Source organism: Ascaphus truei, chromosome 10, assembly GCF_040206685.1.
Source record: "Ascaphus truei isolate aAscTru1 chromosome 10, aAscTru1.hap1, whole genome shotgun sequence".
Taxonomy (NCBI): domain Eukaryota; kingdom Metazoa; phylum Chordata; class Amphibia; order Anura; family Ascaphidae; genus Ascaphus; species Ascaphus truei.
This window is the reverse complement of record NC_134492.1, coordinates 12,404,090-12,416,527: the sequence shown is the minus strand read 5'-3', so window position 1 is coordinate 12,416,527 and position 12,438 is coordinate 12,404,090.

The following is a 12,438-nucleotide window of genomic DNA, read 5'->3' as shown; positions in this document are numbered from 1 at the left end:
AATGAAGGTACGTCTGAGTACGGTTTTTATTCATCTAGAAAACAAATCAGCTTTGTATCAGCATATAAAGGGTTAAATCATATAGTCTCTTAGTTGGGCGATTTCGTGGGGGTCCTTACTGCCTTCTGATCAGGGAGTGATGTGGGCTTTGGGACCCATGTTGGCACATCCTAATATGGTTCATAAGTGACAACAATCACAAATCGTTCAAACTGCTTACATTTCAGGTTCCAGGTGATGACCAGTGGTCCCTGTGTGAGTGGTCTCCTCCTCAGGAGCCTATTCTATAAACTTCGATAACTAACTCATCAAGCTTTTTGAGCAGTTCCCGAACGATTGGGCAAGGTTATTATTCAGAAAGCTCTGATGACCCGCCAAACTCGTTTGGGAAGTGCATCTCCCCGAGTGGTAGCGCTCATGCTCAAACACACTGAGCGAGTGCTGAAAAACAGCTCCAACTGGCGTTTTTGATTAACTCACCCTATTCTAGTACCTCCGATGAGATCACCGAGGCTCTCGGCTAGCGAGCTCCTTGCAAATTTCATCTCACCACCCCAAGTGGTGAGATGGGATTTGCAAATAGGACTTAGAATGTATTTTTTATTTTTATTGCATTGGATTGAAGCTGGGAGTCTCCGGAGCTGATACACATTAATACCAGCTCCGGAGACCCCCTGCTTCCATCCTATGTAATAGAAATACATTTACAGGCAGCTTCATTACCTTAGCAGGTAACCGCTAAGGTAATGAAGGGGTTAAACACCATTGCCCAGTTTATTGGGGTTAGCGGGGGTGGGTGAAAGTGGTTTTTGGCCCATGGTGGGGGTTTATGAATACCGGGAGGGTAGCGGGAGGAGTTAACCCCTTCATTACTTTAGCGTTTACTACCGCTAAGATAATGAAGGGGTTAACCACTCCCGCTGCACATCCGGTAGGCATAGACACCCACCATGGGCCAAATATCACCTTCACCCACCCCCACTAACCCCAATAAACATTAAAACCAAATACTAGCCAATACACTCATTGATTGCCAGTGTAGCTTCCTATACCCTCAATGAAAGCAAAGATAATCCTAATGGCAATGAATGGGCACCCCCCACTCCCAACACATACTGTACAGTAATGGGCAAAATTACTATTATCCAGACCTGGATAATAGCTCATTTGCCCATTAACAAGAAAGCATTATCCAGCCAGCATTAAGTAAATTAAAGTTGCACTTAACCATGCCAGGATGAAGGCTGTCCTCGTCTTTCTCCTCATCTTCCACCCCGTCCTCTGTGGCAGCAACATAACAATAAAAAAACAAACTAATGGCCACTAACCCCTTAATCACCTTAGCGGTTAGTAACCGCTATAGTAATTAAGGGGCTAACCACTCTCCCCCGCTACCCACCCAGGATGCCTAACCACCCTCCCCGGGGCAACTATCCCCACCCTCTACCCATTGATTGGAATAGTGGTACACCATGCCCATATAATAGGGGCATGATTTGCCACTATGGCAGGCAATGGGCAACCTAAAAAAAAAACAAGCACCAAAAATACACAACAAGTAAAAAACCAAGCGCCAATAATACACAACATCGAGTGTCGAGTGGTTTAGATTCAACGGCAGCTGGAATTCCCTATAGCATTTATACGGAACTGGCGAATGCTCACATATTTAATAAACTCAACAGATTTTAAAAACTACTTAACATAACGGTTGTCCAACTTTGAGGAGGATAGCAAACTTCTTATAGATGTGTACTGGGAAACGTCAAAAGCAGTGTTATGGGGGACACATAATTGCATATACATCCAAAAAAGCAAAAATGCTTAACACTAAGGTTAAAGTATTACATCTTCTAAAAGAGGCACAAAAATTACAAATTGAGTAGAGAATTAAAAAATGTACCTAGAAATCAAGCAAATTTATGAAATTCTGCTATCAGAAATGCCACAATTGTAATTACTCTACCCCCAAAATATATATTTTTAGATGAGGCAATAAATCAGGCAGATTATTGGCAAATCAAACAACAATAGAAACAACAAAATTAGTCGTCAGATTTCAGCAATTTCCACAAAAGAAGGGATAAGGACAGTTGACTCCAAAAAATATATATAAAACGTTCCAAAAATATGATACGAATCTTTATGCAGAGGAACTAGGTAATATAAACTGGAAGAAACTGTTCTAAAGTACAGTAGACTTATCTTTCTCAAACTCAATTGACAGGAAAAGGAAAATTATGAAACAAATCGATGACAACATTAGAAATACAAGGGACAATAAAGAGACGAAAAAACAACAAATTCCCAGGTCTTGATGGCATTAATGTAGAATAGAGCAAAATCCTAAACCCAGCTATAGCGTAATTCCTCTCAAAATGTTATAATGATATATATTAACTACTCAAGAAGCTAGTAGGGACTCCAAGCTAAGAAAATCAACATTCTTTTCAAATCTGGCAGACCCAGAACTAGCAGCAAATTAAAGAGCCATTTCCCTCTTCCAACAAGATTTTAAAATTCCCAAGGAAGCTAAATGCAAATAGAATTAAAACGGTTCTTCCAAAACTAATCAATCCATAACAAACAGGCGTTGTACCTGGCAAACAATTAGTACGGAGTATTACAACCACGATAGCAACTATTATAGCAACAAACAGATTGGAGAGTAACATAACAAAAACATAAACCAAGCATATACCGTAGTAGTACATTTAGACACAGAAAAAGCACTCGACACGATTACATGACCATATCTAATTAAAATACTTAACACACAAGATTTTGGAGAAGGGTCCTTATCCATAATACTTATCAGTTAGATTGTAAGCTCTCCGGGCAGGGATTTCCTTTCCTGTTCTGTTGTCTGATTTTGTTTGTTCTTATTTTATTATAATTGCCTGTATTATCTTTTTGTAAAGCACTGAGTACATTTTGGGTGCTATATAATAAAGATATACATACAATTAAAACAATATATAAATCACCTTAAGTATTTGTTACAGCAAACCGTCTACATTTTAAGACGTTTACATTACAGAGAGGGATGAGACAAGGATGCCCATTGTCACCACTATTATTTGATTTAGCATGAGAACCTCTTTTGAGGCACTTAAAGGATATGAAAGATTTTGAGGGACTAAAAATGACAAGATGGAACTTAGATTTGCAGCATTTGCGGATGGCATGCTAGTTATATCAAAGCCACACAGGGTAATCCCCCTTAAAAAAATACAAAAATTCAGTAAAATATCAGGCTTTAAAATAAAATAAAACTTTGAGAAATCTGATGCAATGCCCCTTACCAAAGTAGCTAAGAAGCGGTGAAAAGAGAAATTTACTTTCAAGTAGACAAAGGGACCAATCAAGTTTTTGGGAATATACATTCCCAACAACATCACCCTATACTCACTAAATATAGAACCAATAATTAGCAAGATTTTACAAGACTTACTCAGATGACATCATTTAAATATATAATTTAGTGAAAGATGCCATTTTATAAACATGACAATATTCCTTAAGATCCTATACATTTTCCAAATGCTCGCACTGATTTTCCGAGATTGGAATGGGAAAAGGCTAAATAAAGCATTCCAAATCCTCTTTATCTGGAAGTAGGAAAAATCTATAATTGGCTTAATTAAGCTGCAACAAACCAAAGCTAATGGTGGGATCCATTTCCCTACATTAAAAACGTACACTACCGAGGCACTTGTACAATATGCGAAAGACTGGATAAATTATACAAATAATTTACATTGACTTACCTAGAACAACAATTACTTCCTGATGTGTTTGGCATATCTCTTAGGCTGAGTCCATGGTGACTCAGCCCGTGCGGAGGTTAGCGCGCCGTCCGGGGGCATGTCAGGGGGTGGGCCAGTGACATCACGGAGCTGGTTCGCCCTCATTGGGCAAACCGCTCACGTGACCGGCCCAGCGCTCCCATGAGCGCGAAAATGTAAAATTTTCATAAGACACACGCTTCCGCACGCTTGCGGAAGTGTGCGCGAGCCCCTGCTAAAGCCGCTCTCACTGCGGCTGCAGGGGCTCAGTGCCGAGCAGCAGCGCGCCTCAGCATGGGTCAGCGCCTAAGCATTTAGGCGCTGACCATGCCCGAGGCCTTACACCTCGTCCCCAGTGAACACGATGGCGTGTGTGGTGCAAACAAAGAGACGGCCCTCTATGAGGCTGGCCTCAGTCAGTGCGTGTGCGCACATGCACAAAGCGCAATGCCGTGGCCACATTTTCTAAAGACAAGAAATTTGTCTTTTTGACAAGGCGGCCGAGCGATGGCTACATAATGGCGGAGGTTCAGCCAATGAGGGCGAACTAGCCGTGTGATGTCATGGCCAAGCCACCACCCCCCCATCGTGAGCAATCAGAAGTCCACTGATCACTGAAGAAACGGGTGGACGCGCCGCCAGGCGCTCCAACGTGCGCGCACTGACTGGGGCCATAGCCTTGGATGTCACCCTAAGAAACCCTGGGAGAAGAAAAGGGAAATCCTACTATTTAGTACATGCAAAGCGTGGTTTATATTGCATAAAAATGGATATATCTCTACATTTGCCTTTTGTGAAAAACACACGGTTTTAGCGAGGTTAGGCAGATTACCCGTTCATATACTCGGGTTCAAGAAGTATTCAGAGTTTCAATGACATTATACACATGTTACCAATTAGATTGTAAGCTCTTCGGAGCAGGGACTCCTTTTCCTAAATGTTACTTTTATGTCTGAAGCACTTATTCCCATGATCTGTTATTTGCATTATATGTTATTTATATGATTGTCACTTTATAACAAAACCTTTTGCAATAAAAACCATAAAACAAAAAGGACAGTCAGATTGTTTCCAATTGGGCTCATTTTTTAAGATAAATTTGGTTCTGTTTTTTTGCTCCAATTTTGTCCTAGTTTTGCAATCAGGAGATTTTTGATAAATAGGCAGCATCTGTAATTAAAATAGGGAACTTACTTGGCTTATGTATTCATTCTAAAGAGCCAACAAATAGCGCTCATAATGACACAAAAAAAGACGACCTAATTTTCTCTGTGAAAATCACTTAGCAAAAATTCACAGGAACTTACATCGATATAATATTCTAAAGATCAACGCTTAAAGGAGCAATTCAAGCAATATTCTACGTGTTTAAAAAAAAAAATTAATACTACAGAACGGATTTAATAATACTTTCTACCTTTTTTTTAAATTCCATTTTAATTACACTTTGAATGAGTTTTAATTTACTGATAATCCTTTGATTTCTATAGAAGGGTTTAAACACTTTCTCAGCAGTGCAAGATCTTTGCAACACTTTCCTGTTTGTTATCATTTGTTGCCAATATTCCCAGCAGTCTGAGCTGTAAACTGTAACAATAGATACTATTACTTTAGTACTATAAAACTACATTGTAGCTGCTGAGTTACACTGACTGAAGGATTGATTTGAAACTGAAAGTTCAGTGAACTCTGGGCAGCACTATCTTTGCTAATCGATCGGCAGCTTAGCAAATTCTTTTTCAATAAAGGTAATCAAAGGCTGCATATATTAAAAGAAAAAATATATTTTAAATATATATATATTTTTAGCTGCTTGTATTGCCTCTTTAAGCATCCAATGTGACGAGCCACGTATCCTGGAAAGTATCCAGTGATTTTGTTTACAATTTCTGCTTGCAGGCGTATTTATTTTTAATTTTGTCTAGCCACCCAACGCCAGAGACAAGTGGCTTAAGCCAGCTCCAAACAATTACTTTTGGGCCTTGTAATGCAAGAAATAATGATTACCCTTCTGGGTGATACATACTGTACAATCTGTGCATGAAAGTTTCAGAGATGGCGTGGGTTAGAGATTGTCTTGTATTTGTCCAAGATCTGCTCATTGTTTTCCAAATCTGTTATTTCGTCTGTCCGTTGGTTCAGGTTTTGTTGCAAGACATCTGTTTGATTTTTAATTAGTTGAACATTGATTGTAATAAGTGGCGGGTCCTGAGGTTTCTCAGTGTGTGTGTAACTCACTTGTCTAGTTTCTCATCTCTAAATCCCAGGAGGCGTTTGTTAGTAGAGATTACCAGTGATGTACGTAGCATGCAATGTATACAAACATTTCTGTTTCTAAGATGTTTGAATATCTGATCTGGGATCATTGAAAATGGTGTAAATGTGACTCATTCCTATTCTCCTAGAAATTAAAAGGAAGCTTAGTGAAAATTCCTCATTGACCTAAATAGTAGGTAAATTAGAAAGATATTCTTGTTAACATTAACATATTTATTGTGTATTTCGAGCTGTAGTACTATTACTTAGCTATATATTTTCTGTTTTGTCGAGCCGTGATGTCAGTGGCCTAAATCATTATTTTGGGTGGCAGCAGGCTGCCTGTAGTTTTAGACCATTGTTATTCTGTTATAGTTCATATTTGTAAATTGGCTGTTGATTAAGCATTGTGGAAATGCTAAATTGTCATTTCTTTCACCATGTTTCTCTGCATTTGTTTTCCCAAACACGATATTAAAAAGTGTATTGACCAAAGTGAAATAATTTTCATTATATTTTATCTTCTTCTATCACTTCTGACTTTGGAAATTAATTCAGAGTCAGATCTAAGCTGAAAATTCAGACTTTTAGCTCAGGGGTGCTCAACCCCGAATCCTCAAGCCGCCCCCTCCACCTGTGCTGAAGCTGGGATATCCTGAAAATCTCACCCGCTGGTGGTGGGGGCCTGAGGACTGGAGTTGAGCCCCCCTGTTTTATCCCAAGTTATTCTATTACGCAAACTATTTCTGAAAATAATGCTGTTGCTGGTCAATTAAAGTCACCTGTAAATTTGCGTACTATTCCGAAACAATAAAGAGCCCGGGGGAGATATCTGTCTATTTTGTGCTGATAAGAAGGACTTTTTTTTGCAGTTGCTTACATCCTTCCTTCCACTAATATTAGTAATTACGCCCTGTCTATTGTAGTTATGGCGGTTTAATGCCTGTAAACTTGTCTCATTTCCAGGACACTCTGTCATTACACTGACCCAATGTTGTTCTTACTTGTTGTGCTGGCGAGTCCTTCACTGTCCATACCCTACGTCTGGTCAAGGGATTCCACCCCAAACCTGGTTTTGCTATTTCTGTTACAATGCGTAATGGGTCTGATTCCTGGATATGCCAAAACATGAAAGAGACTATGTATACAGAAAAGTTATTTGGAAATGAATTAAAGTGCATTGTATTAAAAAAAAAATCTTCACCTAAAATCATTAGCAGCAGACGTTGCGATGTCATTATTCACGTCCCTACATCTGGCGCACATGTTCTTTTTCTTTGTATGGTGTGTGTTACGTTCATACTTATGAGTGCATTAAGAATTGTCTGTGTATTTGTCCTTTACTCCAACAAAAACTTGATGGACAATGTTGACGCATATATGGAGCACATAAGTTGCGCATACATGAAGTATAATGATACATATCAATACAGATAAACATACATATATACATATAATTTACATATGTGCACCACAGACAACAGCCAAACTCTGCGTCATTTTTCATTTGTATAAGTTGAAGTTGACACACCGCGTGCAACACACACATTGTTTTTATACATTGGAGCACGGAAACGCACAGAAACACACTAACTTGCTATGCTTACGGGGTCTAGGTATTAAGAAAGTGGTCTGCGTTAACGCATTCATGTAAAACAAGTCATTTTTTGAGGGGGTCTGAAATGCGATATATTTATTCCGAGTATTTCTACTGTTGTAAACTTTTCGCGCCCCGGAAGAAGTCGCAGGAAGCGACGAAACATGCAGCATGTCTGGTCTCTGCCGATAGCATCTACATAAGACTTACCTGTAGATACACCAAGCACTGCTTAATATATTTTTTGTGCTGTTCACTCAGCCTTAATCCGAGGATATGCATCTCTGACGTGATACACCCATTTAAAGAGGTGTCGGCACTGCCACAGGGCAGTGCTCTCTGCAGCTGAGGTACACACTACCATACCAATACTGCTATACAAACACCTGTCCCGCTTTTGGGCGGGAGAATATCTGCGCTCCTGGACATGGTACACTGCTGAGCCGCCAACCCCACTCCTAAAAGTGGCATGTTGCCAACTACCGAGCACTGAGGCTCACCACACCTACTGATTAGTTTTTCAGCGTTTACAGCACTGCCATTCACTATCTAAACAGTGATCTGTCTAACGACACTCACCAAGAGGCGCTGCTATACAAACACTTGTCCCGCTTCTGGGCGGTAAAATATCTGCGCCCTTGGACGCGGTACACAGCTGAGCCGCCAACCCACTCCAAAAAGTGGCTTGTTGCCAACCACCGAGCGCCGCGGCTCACCACACCTACTGATAAGCTTTCCAGCGTGTACAGCACTGCCACTCACTATCCTAACAGTGATCTGCCCAACAACACTCACCAAGGGGCGCTGCAAGTGGCACGGGGACAGTCTCTACTCTGTCTATACACCGTGAACCACTGTCCAGGCACCGATACAGATCGGGTCTTGACACATGCGCAACGTGACACTGACTCTATACTATAATATACTATAAGAGCCTTTTAGAAATAGTATGCCAGGTGAAAGACTGACTACACTGCTGTACTTACCAGACCACCAATAACTTGGACACACAGCTATACAACTCTACAGGTGACCTCTAGCCAAACACTACACCCCTGAACACAGCGGCCAACCACGGGCCGAGCTTAGACGTACATGATTTTAACTGTACCTTGTCTAGCAACACTCACCAAGGGGCACTCCGCAAGGGGATAGGCAACCAGTCTCGATCCGGCCTGCACACTGCTATTCACTGAACAGATAGCGACACCAACGGCGTTTCGCGCATGCGCAATGGGATCCTGACTCTCAGACTCCAGAGCCACTAGGGAGGGTATGCCAAGTACAAGACAGTACACCTCGCTGTACTAACTACAAAAACTTTGGCTATATCAGAGAGTCAGTATAGGTCATGCCCTAGGCTGATACAGCGCACCCCATTAGTGCAATACGGATACCCCTACACACCTAACATCTGCAGTGTCAACTAGCGTGTCAGTACCTTTAGGGACACTCGCAGTACAAGACAACCAGTACGTCCTCACCATCCACGCTCTCCATTTATCAGAGCCACTACTATCTGAACAATCTATCAAGAGATGCATTCAGATAAAGTCACTAACATTTGCTACACTCTGAGCAACAACCATTCCACTAGTAACTAGGACCTTATTTGGTAACTAATATCTATAGTTTGGTTTGCAGTAGATCATTAGACCACTGAGTGTCTATTTGTAACACAGTATATCAGTGGATACAAACAACATATACTTTTTTTATTACATTTTTATTACACTTTCACGAATAAATATCACGAATAAATAAAATTAATTTATTATACACACATGTTTTCACCCCTGGCCACTTTATTCTATAAAGGTCAGCAGTGCGCCTAATAAAAGGGATTCTTTGTGTGCCTTCCTTGACACATCTCCATATCTGCATTTACCCACTCCCTAGGCAGCACGCATCCACCATCAAGGGGTTTGAGCGAGGTCCCTCTCGGTTTTCTATTAGTAAACTTTTTCGCGCCCTGCGCTAGTATTCTGCGCTAAAAACCCACTTATGCCAGCTGGAAGGTGACAGAAAACCAACGCAGAAAACCGCCAAGAAAAGTAATACAAGTCTCACATTCCTGAATATATAGACCGGGCCAATGTGGGAATGTAACCCCGCCCATACATAGAGAGATCGGGTTTTATGTCGAAATCACTCATAGCGATGCTGAAATGGGCACCAATACAAATGTTGGAACTTCTGTAGAATTAGGTTGGTTTGCATTGATTTTGGTGCAGCTTTTGTTCTATTGTATCAGGAGTGAGATGAGTACAGTATGTAGGAACCCAGCTATGTCACGTTTACTGTATGTCCCCAAAACACACTGAGCCAATCTGCTCTTCTTCAGCACCTGATTATTAAAGGCTGTTACTGTGGGAGTAATTTGTTCAGTCAGACTCTGGTAGTATTCTGCCTCTAACCCATCTGTACTTGATGCATTGCCTATGTCAACTCGTATGTATGTCATTGCTGGTTTAGAAATAGGTGCAATTAACCCCTTTGCTGCACTGCATTGCACAACCTGTGTTGCACGCCTTTCTAGCAGTAAATGAGTTTGCAGTTACTGTGAATAGGATTTCATTTTTATTTTCTTGCAGAGCCTTGTTTGTATTGTATCACAGCTTGATAACTTTGCTTTTATTCCCTCTGTTTTACAGTCTTTAAAGCTTTTACAAACGATTGTTACCCATCCTGACATCCTCCTATTCTCTGCCCCACTTTACAGCTCAGAGTATTCATTTATACGAGTACAAAGCAAGAATATGCGGGGGTGGAACGTGAAGAGATTGGAAACATGACATAGAGAGCAATACTCAATGTTACCCATAGGAAATATATTTTTTCTCAGAGCTTACAGTCAGGTTCACGGTGAATTGATGGGTATTTAAAGGGGCAATCCTTTCTAGGAACAAAATAAACGAATGTCAGTGACATGATTAAGGGTTTACATCTAGGGGATTGATGCCTTTTTACCCAAATCTGACACCTTTTAAGTATTTGTTAACATTAGTAAACATGGTGAGCTGAGATTTGGGAGGGGTTTGATTTCCTCTGGCTGCTCTCTGTCATGTGATGTAACTCTGCAAGTGCTTGCAAGCCAGATCCCTCCCCTCCTATCTGCCCTTCCTCATCTTTATAGGTTCTCTAATAAGGGCAGGTTGGGCTAAGGGCAAACAAAACACTCGATGGACAAACATTCCCATTCAAATGCCACAAACAAAACACTCGATGGACAAACATTCCCATTCAAATGCCACTAACACAAGTAATTAATTTAATTAAAAAAATGGACTAACAAAGATTAGAGAGTGGAAGCATATTAGTGCCTCAACTCTCCAACTAGTAGCTCATTTTTCAAAAGCACTCCAGGGCAGTTAAAACTTAGCATTTAATAGATATCTGACTAAAATAAAATCTACACACAAATTGATGATTATAAACACACAATGTAATTAAAAAGGAAGGGTGATGGGGAGGCAGGGTTGGGCTCAGGGTTTATAGCACAGATGAAAATTGCCTAAAGGCAGAAATAGGCTAAATAAACACCTTGAGTCACCTATTATTATAGGACATAGAGTCTCATGATTGCCCACAATGATAAAGATTCATCAACAATTGTAGACATACATATGTTGTGCGGCATTTAGCGTAGCATACCGATCAAGCCAACCTGAAATTGTAACGTGTAGCACCAAACAGTGATATGCCTGTTATTATACTGATATTTTAAATCAATAAAACATAATATTTACACTGTAGGTACAACACAATATCAGGTTGGTGGTACGTGGATTGACTCTACGCCAAATGACGTTAATATACACAGCGCAAGGATCACTAGAATACAACTGCAACTGAATGCAATTATCACGGAATTCAATTATAGCTTAGCACGCTTCTGGGAAGGAAACGCGTAGGGCGTTCGGCATGTTGACATCACGAGGGAGGAACTGATGGGAGTCTGGTATTGTTGTTACATGGTGTCCCTGGTTTGATTGCCATAGATTTATTTCTTCTAGCTATTTGCCTCGCTATTTGCCTCGCTATTTGCCTCGCTATTTGCCTCACTTGTGCTGCTGGTGATCACATTGTATGCTGTGCATATGGCAGATGCAGTTCCATTCCTATCAATACTATTCATTAGGATGATCTGGTGCCTTGCATTGATACACTAATTCATTGTGTCTCAGGTTTGATAGCAACAGACTTACTCCTTTTAGCCATCTGCCTTACCTTTGCTGCTGGCATCTATACTGTATGTTGTGTATTTGGTAAATGCAGTCTTATTGTTACTAATGCTATTTATTAGGAAGGTCTAGTGCTTTGCATTTATACACTGATTCACTGGTTACATTGTTTAATGGCAGTGTAAAAAATATAGACTGTATCATCACACATTGAAGTATTGGTCACGAATTTTTCCCAGAAGCGTGCTAAGCTATAATTGAATTCTGTGATAATTGCATTCAGTTGCAGTTGTATTCTAGTGATCCTTGTGCTGTGTATATTAACGTCATTTGGCGTAGAGTCAATCCACGTACCACCAACCTGATATTGTGTTGTACCTACGGTGTAAATATTATGTTTTATTGATTTAAAATATCAGTATAATAACAGGCATATCACTGTTTGGTGCTACACGTTACAATTTCAGGTTGGCTTGATCGGTATGCTACGCTAAATGCCGCACAACATATGTATGTCTACAACTGTTGATGAATCTTTATCATTGTGGGCAATCATGAGACTCTATGTCCTATAATAATAGGTGACTCAACTTGTTTATTTAGCCTATTTCTG